The sequence below is a fragment of the Hemitrygon akajei genome, chromosome 4, assembly GCF_048418815.1.
Source record: "Hemitrygon akajei chromosome 4, sHemAka1.3, whole genome shotgun sequence".
NCBI classification, from domain to species: domain Eukaryota; kingdom Metazoa; phylum Chordata; class Chondrichthyes; order Myliobatiformes; family Dasyatidae; genus Hemitrygon; species Hemitrygon akajei.
This window is the reverse complement of record NC_133127.1, coordinates 42907367-42919653: the sequence shown is the minus strand read 5'-3', so window position 1 is coordinate 42919653 and position 12287 is coordinate 42907367. Positions and strand designations below refer to the sequence as shown.

At 40.3% G+C, this 12287-nt stretch overlaps 1 protein-coding gene across 2 annotated transcripts in view; it reads left to right on the top strand.

The window, feature by feature from the left end:
* The window catches only part of grid2 (glutamate receptor, ionotropic, delta 2), a 1108967-nt gene that overhangs the window by 360340 nt on the left and 736340 nt on the right, over positions 1–12287 (top strand). The gene's annotated exons all lie outside the window — the stretch shown is intronic.

Genomic DNA, 12287 nt, shown 5'->3' with positions numbered 1-12287 from the left:
TTTGAGAGGGTAATGAAAGATAGAGTGTTGACATTCGAAAGGAATTCAATTTGGACATTAAAAAAATCCTCCTTCAAAAGAGACTGAGCGAGTTTTTGCACATTTTAAAAAATCTATTCAATATATGTAATTGATTTACTTGTTTATTATTATTTTTATTTTATCATTTTTTTCTCTGCTAGATTATGTATTGCATTGAACTGATGTTGCTAAATTAACAAATCTCATGTCACATGCCATGATAATAAACCTGATTCTGATTCTGATTCTAGATTAGTATGAAGAACGTCCCTTAAAGTGAATGAGAGGGTCTCAGGAGCTGCTGAAGAAATTTGGAAGCAGCACTCATTTCTCATAAATTTGCTTTACGATAATTTTGAATTTAATGTAAAGTGAATTGCTCTGTGCATCCACGAGGGGTTGGTTATGAGGCAAACATATGCATTTTCAAGTTGCTTACTCTTTGGAAACTAGCCAGTGTAAAAGATTTCAGCTCATCAAATTTGTGTCATTGTGTGCAATTCAGAATGTCCCATTAGAGTTGGAGGAAGGATGTGGAGGCTTTTGGAAGAGATTTACCAGGATGCTTCTTGGATTAGAGGATACAATTTATAAGGGGAGTCTGGACGCTTTTGGGTTGTTTTCTCTGGAGCATTGGAAACTGAAGAGAGACCTGACAGAAGTTTCTAAGATTGATAGAGGCATACAGGTAGACAGTCAGGGTAGAAATGTGGAGTAATAGAGAACATTAATATAAAAGTGGGGGAGGATAGTTCAAAGGAGATGTGTGGAGCAAATGGTTTACACAGTGAAGTGGTTGCTTGGAACAGGCTGCTAGAGGAGTGGTGGAAGAAGACATGAAAATGGCACTAAAGAGGCTGTTAGATATATGAAGGCTCGTCAATGGGAAATCACAACTGCCCTATGACCTACCCACTGCCAAGGACATATATTTTTAAAAAGTGCCAGAAAAATGCCAGTAATATGAGAAAGGAGAGCACCCTCTTTGCTTACGGACTGTTCCTTCCACTTTCATTAAGAAGGAGGCTGTGTAGCATCCATCTCAGAACACCAGACTCATAAACAGTTTATTTCTCCAAGCAGTAAGGCTGGTCAGTATCTCCACCATTAACCAACTCTTCTACAACCCCACCACCACCACTACTTTATCATTTCTTGTTAGAGTCACCTTATTTTAAAACACTCCTGTACCTAGCTTCACTTTATGGACATACAATCAGTCTATGTATATAAGGAATCTTATATATTTACTGCATATTGTGCTTTCTTATTATTGTGTTCTTCTTGAGCTGCATCTGATCTGGAGTAACAATTATATCATTCTCCTTAACACCTATGCACTGGAAATGAAGTAAAACAATCTTGAATCTTGTATGTAGAATACAGTATGCAGAGAATGGAGGATACAGATGACAAACAGGCAGAACAGAATAGGCATAATTCAACATTGCTTTTGGCACAGACATTGGGAGCCAAACGACCTGCTCTTGTCCTGTACCCTTCTATGTTTCATATAAATGAAATGCTGTTCAAGTTGTTCCTGTAGCAGCTGTTGACCTGTGAGATATGTGAGCATAATAGTTACTTGCCTGAGTAGCATATGTAAGGTCAAGCTATTGATGCAGTGATATGACTTACAATCCTACTAAAGTTACTGGTCAAACCAACAGTCTGCTGGAGGAACTCAGCCGGTCAAGCAGCTTTGACTGGCTGATTTCCTCCAAAAGTCTGTGTGTGGCTCTAGATTCCAGCAGCTCAGTCTCTTATGTCTCCAAGTTTACTCTGGAATTTAATTTCAAGTAATTAAAAATCATAGCCTGTATTGGTAATGATAATGATAATATGATCAGATTGTTGTTAAAACCCATCAGCACTATTCTAGTGCTGATGTACTCTGTGTCACCTCAGACCTATGAAATCAGGAGCTGCCGCATGCAAGGGTGGAGCTGGGCAATTATCACTGGCCCTGCTATCATTGCCAACTAGACTCTGAAAATTCACACTCGTTCCTCAATCATACTTTAATTACTTGTGCTCAAGGAGAAAGAATGGCCCCTATCACCACACTGATCTGAAGTCTGAACAGAGAAATGCCATTTCTATACAGAATGGCCGAGCAGTTATGATTACTGACCAACTGGTAACTTTGTATATGTTCAGATTCCTTATTTGCAAGATCAATCACCATCTACTAGTCAATAGAAACAACCCCCTGAAGTTAGTAAAGTCATTATTCCTTAGTTGGTGTGTGTTCCTTGTATCCTTCGATTGCATCCTTCTCTTGTCTCCATATGCCAAAAGGGTCCAGTACCCTGCTGTCCAAAGGAAGAATAAACTCCGACTCCACCACATCCCAAGATGAAGCTTTCCATCCTAGGACATCTGAAGTCTCCTCCTCCTCCAGTAAAAAGTGGCTTCTCCTCTGGAGCCCTCATACCCATTCCCTCCATCTCCTTCACATTTGCTCTCACACCTGGACTGCCAACACAGATGCCTTGTGCAGGAAGGCACAGAGTCGAATGTACTTCCTAAGAAGGTTGGCGTCATTCAATGTCTGTAGTGAGATGCTGAAGATGTTCTATAGGTCAGTTGTGGAGAGCGCCCTCTTCTTTGTGGTGGCGTGTTGGGGAGGAAGCATTAAGAAGAGGGACGCCTCACGTCTTAATAAGCTGGTAAGGAAGGCGGGCTCTGTCGTGGGCAAAGTACTGGAGAGTTTAACATCGGTAGCTGAGCGAAGGGCGCTGAGTAGGCTACGGTCAATTATGGAAAACTCTGAACATCCTCTACATAGCACCATCCAGAGACAGAGAAGCAGTTTCAGCGACAGGTTACTATCGATGCAATGCTCCTCAGACGGGATGAAGAGGTCAATACTCCCCAATGCCATTAGGCTTTACAATTCAACCGCCAGGACTTAAGAACTTTTTAAAAGCTATTATTAATGCTTTTTGAGATAGTGATTTAGATGCATATCATATTTTTTACTGAGTTAAGTATTGTATGTAATTAGTTTTGCTACAACAAGTGTATGGGACATTGGAAAAAAAGTTGAATTTCCCCATGGGGATGAATAAAGTATCTATCTACCTATCTATCTATCTTAAATAGAAGAGAGATAGTGCTCTCTCGATCAGTGTGACATCACACTGATTGTTTAGCTGGGGCTTCCACAAATATAGAAGAGCAGCTTGCTGTATTGCATGAGTCAGAGTGCCCCAAACACTTCAATGTGAAATTACAAAATGTAGTGGGATCCAGGTGAAGGTTGATCCCACATCCAACATTCTGCCAGACCCTGCTGAGCCCAGAGTAGTTCCTAATCTTACTGAGCTGATCACAGTTTGATTTCAGCTGTAGCTGACACATTGAGCTTTACTCATTCTTTGATTGTGTTCAGTGACCTGTATTAAAAAGTTGTTCTTAAACTTGATTTTTATTAACATTAACAATTTTCAATTAGCTTACATGTTGAGTGCAAATATCTAACAACCCTGTTACAAACTTTAAGCCCATTATTTTAAATCTATTTTTGAATGTCTACAATCATCATGGGCATTTCATAGCAACAGAAAGACCTTTAGCATCAGGGTAGTCCATGGACAGTGTCTCAGATTCCACCATCTGGTGCCCAGCTGCTGCACTGGTGAGCGAGGCAGTACTATGGCAGCAAAGTGGCCTAATTGAAAATGTGACAATGGTAGATTTTGCACGAGGTAAACATGGCATGAGTGACAGGTCATTGATTAAAATCATTACATGCACCAAATAAACTCATTGGGCATTGAATGTGCCATCTCTTTGCAGAATAATCCAGTCAATCCATGTCTCAGCCTCTCTCTCAATGACTTTTTTATTTCTTAATATATTCCAAGCATCCATCCAATTTCCTTTTGAACGTGACAAATGAATCACCATCCACCTTCTGAGACAGTCCATCAAGGTCTGGGAGGACTTGTTCCAGTTCAGATTTCTGGGTTCTTTGTGGTGATTGTTTATAATTCAGCCCACTGTGTCAGCTAGACCTTGGATAATGTGCATAATTTCCCATTGGTGTAGAGCCACATTTCAGCAAAGCCCCAGTGAATGTTATATTTGTTTTCATAAACAGTATAAGATGTCTTGCAAGCTTGCAGTGATAAAATTGAGGTAACATGATATGTGCCATGCATTGTTCCATAAGGCTGTTAGCCTTCTGGCAAAAATTGTTTTCAACTTCAACAGCTTTTGCTTTGATTTTTACCCTTCTGTAAATCAACTATATAGCATCAAGCACTTGCATGGGCTCTATTTGTGTCTGTCTTTTTATTGGATATGTATAACATCCTCCCAACACTTTCTCCACTACAACATTAACTGCGTCAGTGCGACTTCCTGCACTCATGCAAACTCATCAATTACATTACCTTTGCCACCAGCTTCAAGCCTGCCTTCAAATTCAACTGGACGATTGAAGAACCAGAACAGACGAGAGAGCTTAAGATAAAAGAACCCTTTGGGAAAAGTAATCTCATAATACAGTCAAATGCACCCTGAATTTTGTGAAGGAGAAGCTAAAGTCAGATGTATCAGTCTTACAGTAAGTAAAGGGAATTCTAGAGGCACGAGAGAGGAGTTGGCCAGAATTGATTGGAAAAGAACACTGGCAGGTACGACAGCAGAGCAGCAATGACTGGAATTTCTGGAAGCAATTTAAAAAGCATAGGATACGTATATACACCCCAAGGAGGAAGGCGTTTTGTAAAGGCGAGATGACACAACCATGTCTAACAAGAGAAGTCAAAGCCAACATAAATACCAAAGAGAGGGCATAGAACTGAGCAAAAATTAGTGGGAAGTTAGAGGATTGGGAAGTTTTCAAATACCAACAGAAGGCAACTAAAAAGTCATTAAGAAGGTAAAGATGGAATACAAAAGTAAGCTGGCCAATGATATTAAAGCGGATACCAAAAGTTCTTCAGATACATAAAGTGTAAAAGAGAAGTAAGAGTGTATATCATACCACTGGAAAACTGTTCTGGAGAGGTAGTAATGGGAGACAAAGAAATGGCAGACAAACTGAATAAGTATTTTGCATAAGCCTTCCACTAGCAGTGTATTGGAAGTTCCAATGTGTCGGGTCATGCAGTGTCTGAAATTTCCATTACTAGGAATAAGGTTCTTTGAAAACTGAAAGGTTGGAAGGTAGTTAAGTCACCTGAACCAAATGGTGTACAGCCCAGTGTTCTGAAAGAGGTGGCTGAAGAGATAGTGAAGGTATTAGAAATAATATTTCAAGATTCAGGGGGTGATTGTGGAAGATTGGAAAATTAAAAATGCCATTCCATTCTTCAAGGAAGGAGAGGGGCAGAAGAAAGGAAAGTATGGGCCAGTTAGTCTGACCTCAGTGGGTGGGAAGAGTTTGATATCGATTGTTAAGGATGTGGTTTTGGGGTACATGGAGGCACATCAGAAAATAAGCCATAGTCAGCATGGTTTTCTGAAGGAAAATCTTGCCTGACAAATCTGTTGGAATTCTTTGAAAAAATAACAAGCAGGATAGACAAAGGAAAATCAATTGATGTTGTGTATTTGGATATTCAGAAGGCCTTTGACAAGGTACCACACATGAGGCTGCTTAACAAGTTACAAGCTCATCATATTACAGGGAAGTTTCTAGCATAGATAAAACAGTGACTGACTGGCAGGAGGCAATGAGTGGAATAAAGGGAGCCTTTTCTGGTTGGTTGTCTAGTGACTAGTGGTGTTCCACAGGGGTCTATGTTGGGACCAAATCATTTTACTTTATATGTTAATAATTTGGAAGATGAAATGAATGATTTTATTGCAAAGTTTGCAGATGATATGAAGTTAGGAGGAGGGGCAGATAATTTTGAGGAAGTAGAGAGGCCACAGAAGGACTTAGATTAGGAGAAAGGGCAAAGAAGTGGCAGATGGAATACAGCGTTGGGGAATGTATGGTCATGCACTTTGTAGAAGAAATTAAAGGGTTGACTATTTCCTAAATGGAGAGAAAACACAAAAAAACTGAGGTGCAAAGGGATTTTAGAGTGTTTGTGTATGATTCCCTAAAGATAAGTTTACAGGTTAAATCTGTGGTGAGAAAGACAAATGCAATGCATTCATTACAAGAGGATTAGAACATAAAAGCATGAATTTAATATTGAGACTTTATAATGTACTGGTGAGGCCTCACTTGAAGTACTATGAGCATTTCTGGGCCCCTTAGAAAGGATGTGCTGAAACTGGAGAGGATTCAAAGGAGATTCATGAAAATGATTCTATATTTGAATGGCTTGTCATATCAAGAGCTGTTGATGGCTCAGGGCCTGTTTTCACTGGAATTCAGAAGAATTAGGGTGACCTAATTGAAATCTCACCATATCGAATGGAGAAAGACCTTGACAGAGTGGATGTGGAGTGGACGTTTCCTATGATGTGTGAGTCTAAGACCAGATGACACAGCCTCAGAATACAGGGGTGCCCTTTTAGAATGGAGATGAAGAGGAATTTCTTTTGCCAGAGAGTGGTGAATCTGTGGAATTATTTGCCACAGGCAACTGTGGAGGCCAAGTCTGTGTGTATAGTTAAGGCAGAGGTTGAGAGATTCTTGATTGGTCGGGGTGTGAAGGGATATGGGGAGATGGCAGGAGATTGGGTCTGAGAGGAAAACTGGATCAGCCATGATGAAATAGTGAAACAGTCTTGATAGGCATAATGATCTAATTCTACTCCTATGTCTTATGGTCTTATTACATATCCACTTCTGGATCACTTTTTCTCAATCTTAGGAAACAAATTATCAGCTGTAATCTAATGATAACTTATGGACTCCCACAGTTTACTTGGCTACACTTCCTCTTACCTGGTGTCCTGTAAGGGTTCCAAACCCTTCTGTCATCTTCTCCATCTCCACCACATCTCAAGATGAGGTTTCTATTCTAGGATATCTGAAGTCTCCTCCTCCTTCAGTAAAACATGGGTTCTCCTCATCTGTAATTGATGGAGCCCTCATATGCATTCCCTCCTTCTCCCTCACATTTGCTCTAACACCTTAGTTGGAACAGAGTTCCCAAGAACCTTCTGCATCCAACATATCATCCTTCACCACTTCCACCAATTCCAGGAGTATCCCACCACCAGCCATGTCTTCCCATCTCCACTCCTTTCTGCACTCCTCTGATTCCTTCGAGAGTTATCACTTCCCACCCACCACTCCTAATCCCTTGAAAATTTTCCACAACCGGAGGAGGTGCAACACTTGTCCATACCCATTGTTCTCTACTAGCTTCTCCATTAGCAGATATTCATGTCTACCTGTGCCATCAGAGGCAGCATGCATAGACTAAATGATAGTAATGATGAGAACCTGCATTCTGTCTGCTACAGACATCTTGAACTTCCAGTTGTAAATCATTTCAACTCTCTTCCAACTTACATACTGACCTGTCTGTCCCAGGTCTGTTATTCTGAGGCGAAGCAGAAACTATTAGAACAGTACCCCATAGTTCACCTGTGTAGTCACCTTGTATTCACCTGTGTTCACCTTGGTATGTACATTGAAGTTTTTAAATTCATCACCCAGTTCTCCTCTGCACTCCTGCTGATCTACATAGGTTCTCTCTATTTCCCATCCCTCCCCCAGTACATTAATTCATCACCATCCTCCATTTTTTTCCATCTACCTCTCACCACTCCCTTATTTAGGCTCTCACCTATCAATTACCTGCTTCTTTCTCTACCTATCCCCTTTTCCTCACCTGACTAACATTTTCCTTTCCATATCTTATATTTAGACTTATCACAAACTCACATTTGCCTCAACCCCTCCCTGCCTCAACTGCCTATCTTTCCTCTATACTCTCAGTCCTAATGCAGGGTTTCAACCAGGAGCATTGCCCGTCTCTTTGCATTCACAGATGCTGCATAACCTACTGAGTTTATAAGAACATAAGAACGTAAGAAATAGGAGCAGGAGTAGGCCATCTGCTCATCGAGCCTGCTCCGCCATTCAATAAGATCATGGCTGATCTGGCCATGGACTCATCTCTACCTACCTGCCTTTTCTCCATAACCTTCAATTTCACTACTATGCAAAAATCTATCCAACATTGTCTTAAATATATTTACTGAAATATATTCCACAGATTCACCACTCACTGGGAAAAGTAGTTCCTCCTCTTCTCCATCCTAAATCTTGTCCCATGAATCTTGAGGCTATGTGTCTAGTTGTAGTCTCACCTGCCAGTGGAAATAACTTTCCTGCTTCTATCTTATCTATCCCTTTGATAATTTTAAATGTTTCTATAAGATCTCCTCTCATTCTTCTGAATTCCAGCGAGTAGGCCCTGGCAACTCAATCTCTTCTCATAGTCTAACCCCCTCATCTCTTGAATCAACCTGGTGAACCTCCTCTGCATCGCCTCCAAAGCCAGTATAACCTTCTTGGTTATGCAGTATTCCAAGTGCGGCCTCATCAGAACCCTGTACAGTTGCAGCATAACCTCCCTGCTCTTAAATTCAATCCCTCTAGCAACAAAGGCCAACATTCCATTTGCCTTCTTGATGATCTGCTGCACCTGCAAACCAACCTTTTGTGATTCATGCACAAGCACTCCCAAGTCTATCTGCACAGCAACATGCTACAATTTATATTTTACCATTTAAATAATAATCTGCTCTTTCATTTTTCCTTCCAAAGTGGATGACTTTGCATCTACCAACATTGTACTCCGTTTGTCAGAACCTTGCCCACTCACTTAACCTATCTATATCTCTCTGCAGACTTTCTGTATCTTCTATGCAATTTGCTTTTCCACTCAATTTACTATCATCAGCAAACTTAGGTACACTACACTCAGCCTCCTCTTCCAGATCATTAATGTATATCGTGAACAGTTGCGGGCCCAACACCAACCCCTGCGGCACACCGCTCACCACTGATTGCCAACCAGAATAACATCCGTGTATCCCACCTCTGTGCTTTCTATTAGTTAACCGATCGTCTGTCTATGCTAATACATCACCCCCAAGTCTATGCATCCTTATCTTATGGATAAGTCTTTTATGTGGCACCTTTTCGAACATCTGCTGGAAATCCTAGTAAATAATGTCCATCTGTTCCCCTCTATCCACAGCACTTGTTTTTTCCTCAAAGAACTCCAGGAATTTTGTCAAACAGGACCTGCCTTTCCTGATTCCATGCTGCATCTGCCTGATGGATCCATTTTCTTCCAAATGCCTCATCATTTCTTCTTCAATGATAGCTTCAAGCTTTTTCCCAACTGCAGATGTTAAACTAACTGGCCTATGGTTCCCTGCTTTTTGTCTACATCCTTTTTTGAACAGTGGCATGACATTCACCATCTGTAATTTGCTGGGATCTGCCCAGAGTCCAGAGAATTTTGATAAATCATCACCAGAGCCTCTACTATAACTTCTACCATTTCTTTCAGTACCCTGGGATGCATTCCATCAGGACCAGGGGACTTATCTATCTTCAGGACCACAAGTTTGCTCAGCACTATCTCTTTAGTGAGACTATTGTATCGAGGTCCTCATCTCCCATCACATCCGTAACATCTGTCCTTGGCATGTTAGATGTATCCTCCACCATGAAGACCAACAGAAAGTAGTCATTCAAAGCCTTGGCCATTTCCTCATTAGCCCATATCAATTCCCCCTTCTCATCTTCCAAGAGACCTACATTCACTTACAGCTACCCTTTTCCCCTTTTATAATTATAAAAATATTACTATCCATTTTTATATTTTCTGCTAGTTTATTTTCATAATCTAGCTTCCCTTTCTTTATTGCTTGCTTAATGGTACTTAGTTGGCTTTTTAAAGTTTTCCCAATCTTCCAGTTATCCACTGCTCTTGGTGACTTTGTACACATGAGCTTTTAGTTCGATGCCTTCTTTCATTTCCTTAATTATCCAAGACTGGCTCTCCCCACCTTTACTGTCCTGGCTTTAACTGGAAAATGCTTTTGTTGAACTCTGTGAAAAATGTCTTTGAAAGTCTTCCACTGTTCCTCAACTGTCCTACCATATAGCCTGTTTTCCCAGTCTACACTAGCAAAACCCTCTCTCATCCCATTGTAGTTTCCATTGTTTAGGCAGAATACAGGGGTCTTAGTTTGAACTATTGCACCCTCCATTCTTGTAGCAGTTTAACTTTTGTTTCAGATTCCAGCATCTGCAGTCTCTTATGTTTCCAGAAATTTCAATACTGGAGCAGCTAGTTTTGAAGTTGAACAGAGTGTTGATAGAGCCATTCAGGGTAATGGCCAATAAACGCTTCCCAATAGTTCATTGTACAAGAACTAAAAGATACAGTTTTAACGTTTGGGATAAGTGGTGCAGAAGAGTGTGAGGAAGAATTTTTTTTTAAATGTAATGAGTGGTAATGATCTTGAATTAACTGCCAGCAAGAATTGTGGAAGCAAGGATCAATTGGACATGTGATGAATAGTAATAACTGGATTGCTTTACAGAGAGCTGCATGGAATAGAACAGCTAAATGGTTCCTTCAGCACCACCGCGGCTTAATGGCTTAAAGTTACAGCACCCTTTCCTCAGCATCTCCACACTGTACATATAAGGAGTAATGTTGTGTTCTTCCAAATCTTAAAATTGGTAAATTTGTTTATGATTATCACATGTATTCAGGGACAGGGTCAGAACTTCGTTTTGCATGCTATCCATTTATTACAACAGTGCACTGAGGTTGTACAAGGGAAAATAATAACATAATGCAGAATAAAGTTACAGAGCGAGTGCAGAGCAGGCAAACAATAAAGTGCCATAACAGGGTAGATTGTGAAGTCAAGAGTCCATCCATACCACATTCATCTTTTTCAGTTCGTGCTGTTAATATTTTTCAGTAACAAACCAAACTAATTAAAATAAGCTCCTCCCTGTTTCATTAGTCTATTTTCATTAGGAACCAATAAATATTTGAAAGTGAGAAACTGAACATCACAGAGAACTGACGTAGAAGAGGAGTTGAGGTCAATGTAGATCAGCCATGATCAGGTTGAGTGGTGTAATACACTGAGGGTTTGAGTGGCCAATTCCTGCTCCACATTCCCCGTGTTCTTTGTTTAATCTGCCATTGTTTGCCTCAAGGGAAATTCTACAAAAGAACATCAATAAGTTTGAATACTTTGAACAGCAGAATAAATAAGTTTGCTGTTGCAGAACACGTTTGTTGCATTGTCAATGTGTGTCAGACTGCTTCAGTAATCTATTCCTGTGGTTTGGTATGTATACCATCTCATGAAGTGTCAAATCAAACAGCTAATTCCTTTTGGCTTTCATTCAGTAGTTCAAAGTTCAAAGTGATTTTTACTATCAAGGTACATATATGTCACCATATCTAACTGAGAGATTCATATTCTTGTGGTCAATAACAGTACATACAAGAAACACAACAGTACCAATGAAATATCACATCCAACAGGACAGACACCAACCAACATGGGAAAAAAACGAACTGCAAATATAAAAAGAAAGATACTAAATAATATTAATAATAATTATTAATATATATATAAATAAATTGAATTGACTTTATTTCTTACATCCTTCACATACATGAGGAGTAAAATTCTTTACATTGCTTCTCCATCTAAATGTGCAATGTGCAATCATAGTAATTTTATAATAATTTATAATAAATAGAACAGTCAATGTAATATAGAGTACACTCAAATCAGTGTGAGTTAATCAGTCTGATGGCCTGGGGAAAGAAGCTGTCCCAGATCCTGTTGGTCCTGGCTTTTATGCTGCGGTACCATTTCTCGGATGGTAGCAGCTGGAATAGATTGTGGTTGGGGTGATTTGGGTCCCCAGTGATCCTTTTTACACACCTGTTCTTGTAAATGTCCTGAATCATGGGAAGTTCACATCTGTAGATGCGCTGAACTGTCCGTACCACTCTCTGCAGAGTCCTGTGATTAAGGGAGGTACAGTACCCATACCGGGCAGTGATGCAGCCAGTCAGGATATTCTCAATTATGCCCCTGTAGAAAATTCTTAGGATTTGGGTGCCCATGCCAAGCTTCCTTAACCGTCTGAGGTGAAAGAGGTGCTGTTGTGCCATTTTCACCACACAGCTGGTGTGTACAGACCACATGAAGTCCTTGGTGATGTGGACGCCGAAGAACTTAAAGCTGTTTACTCTCTCAACCCCAGATCCATCGATGTCAATCCCATCTCCATTCCTCCTGTAATCCACAACCAGCTCCTTTGTTTTTGCGACATT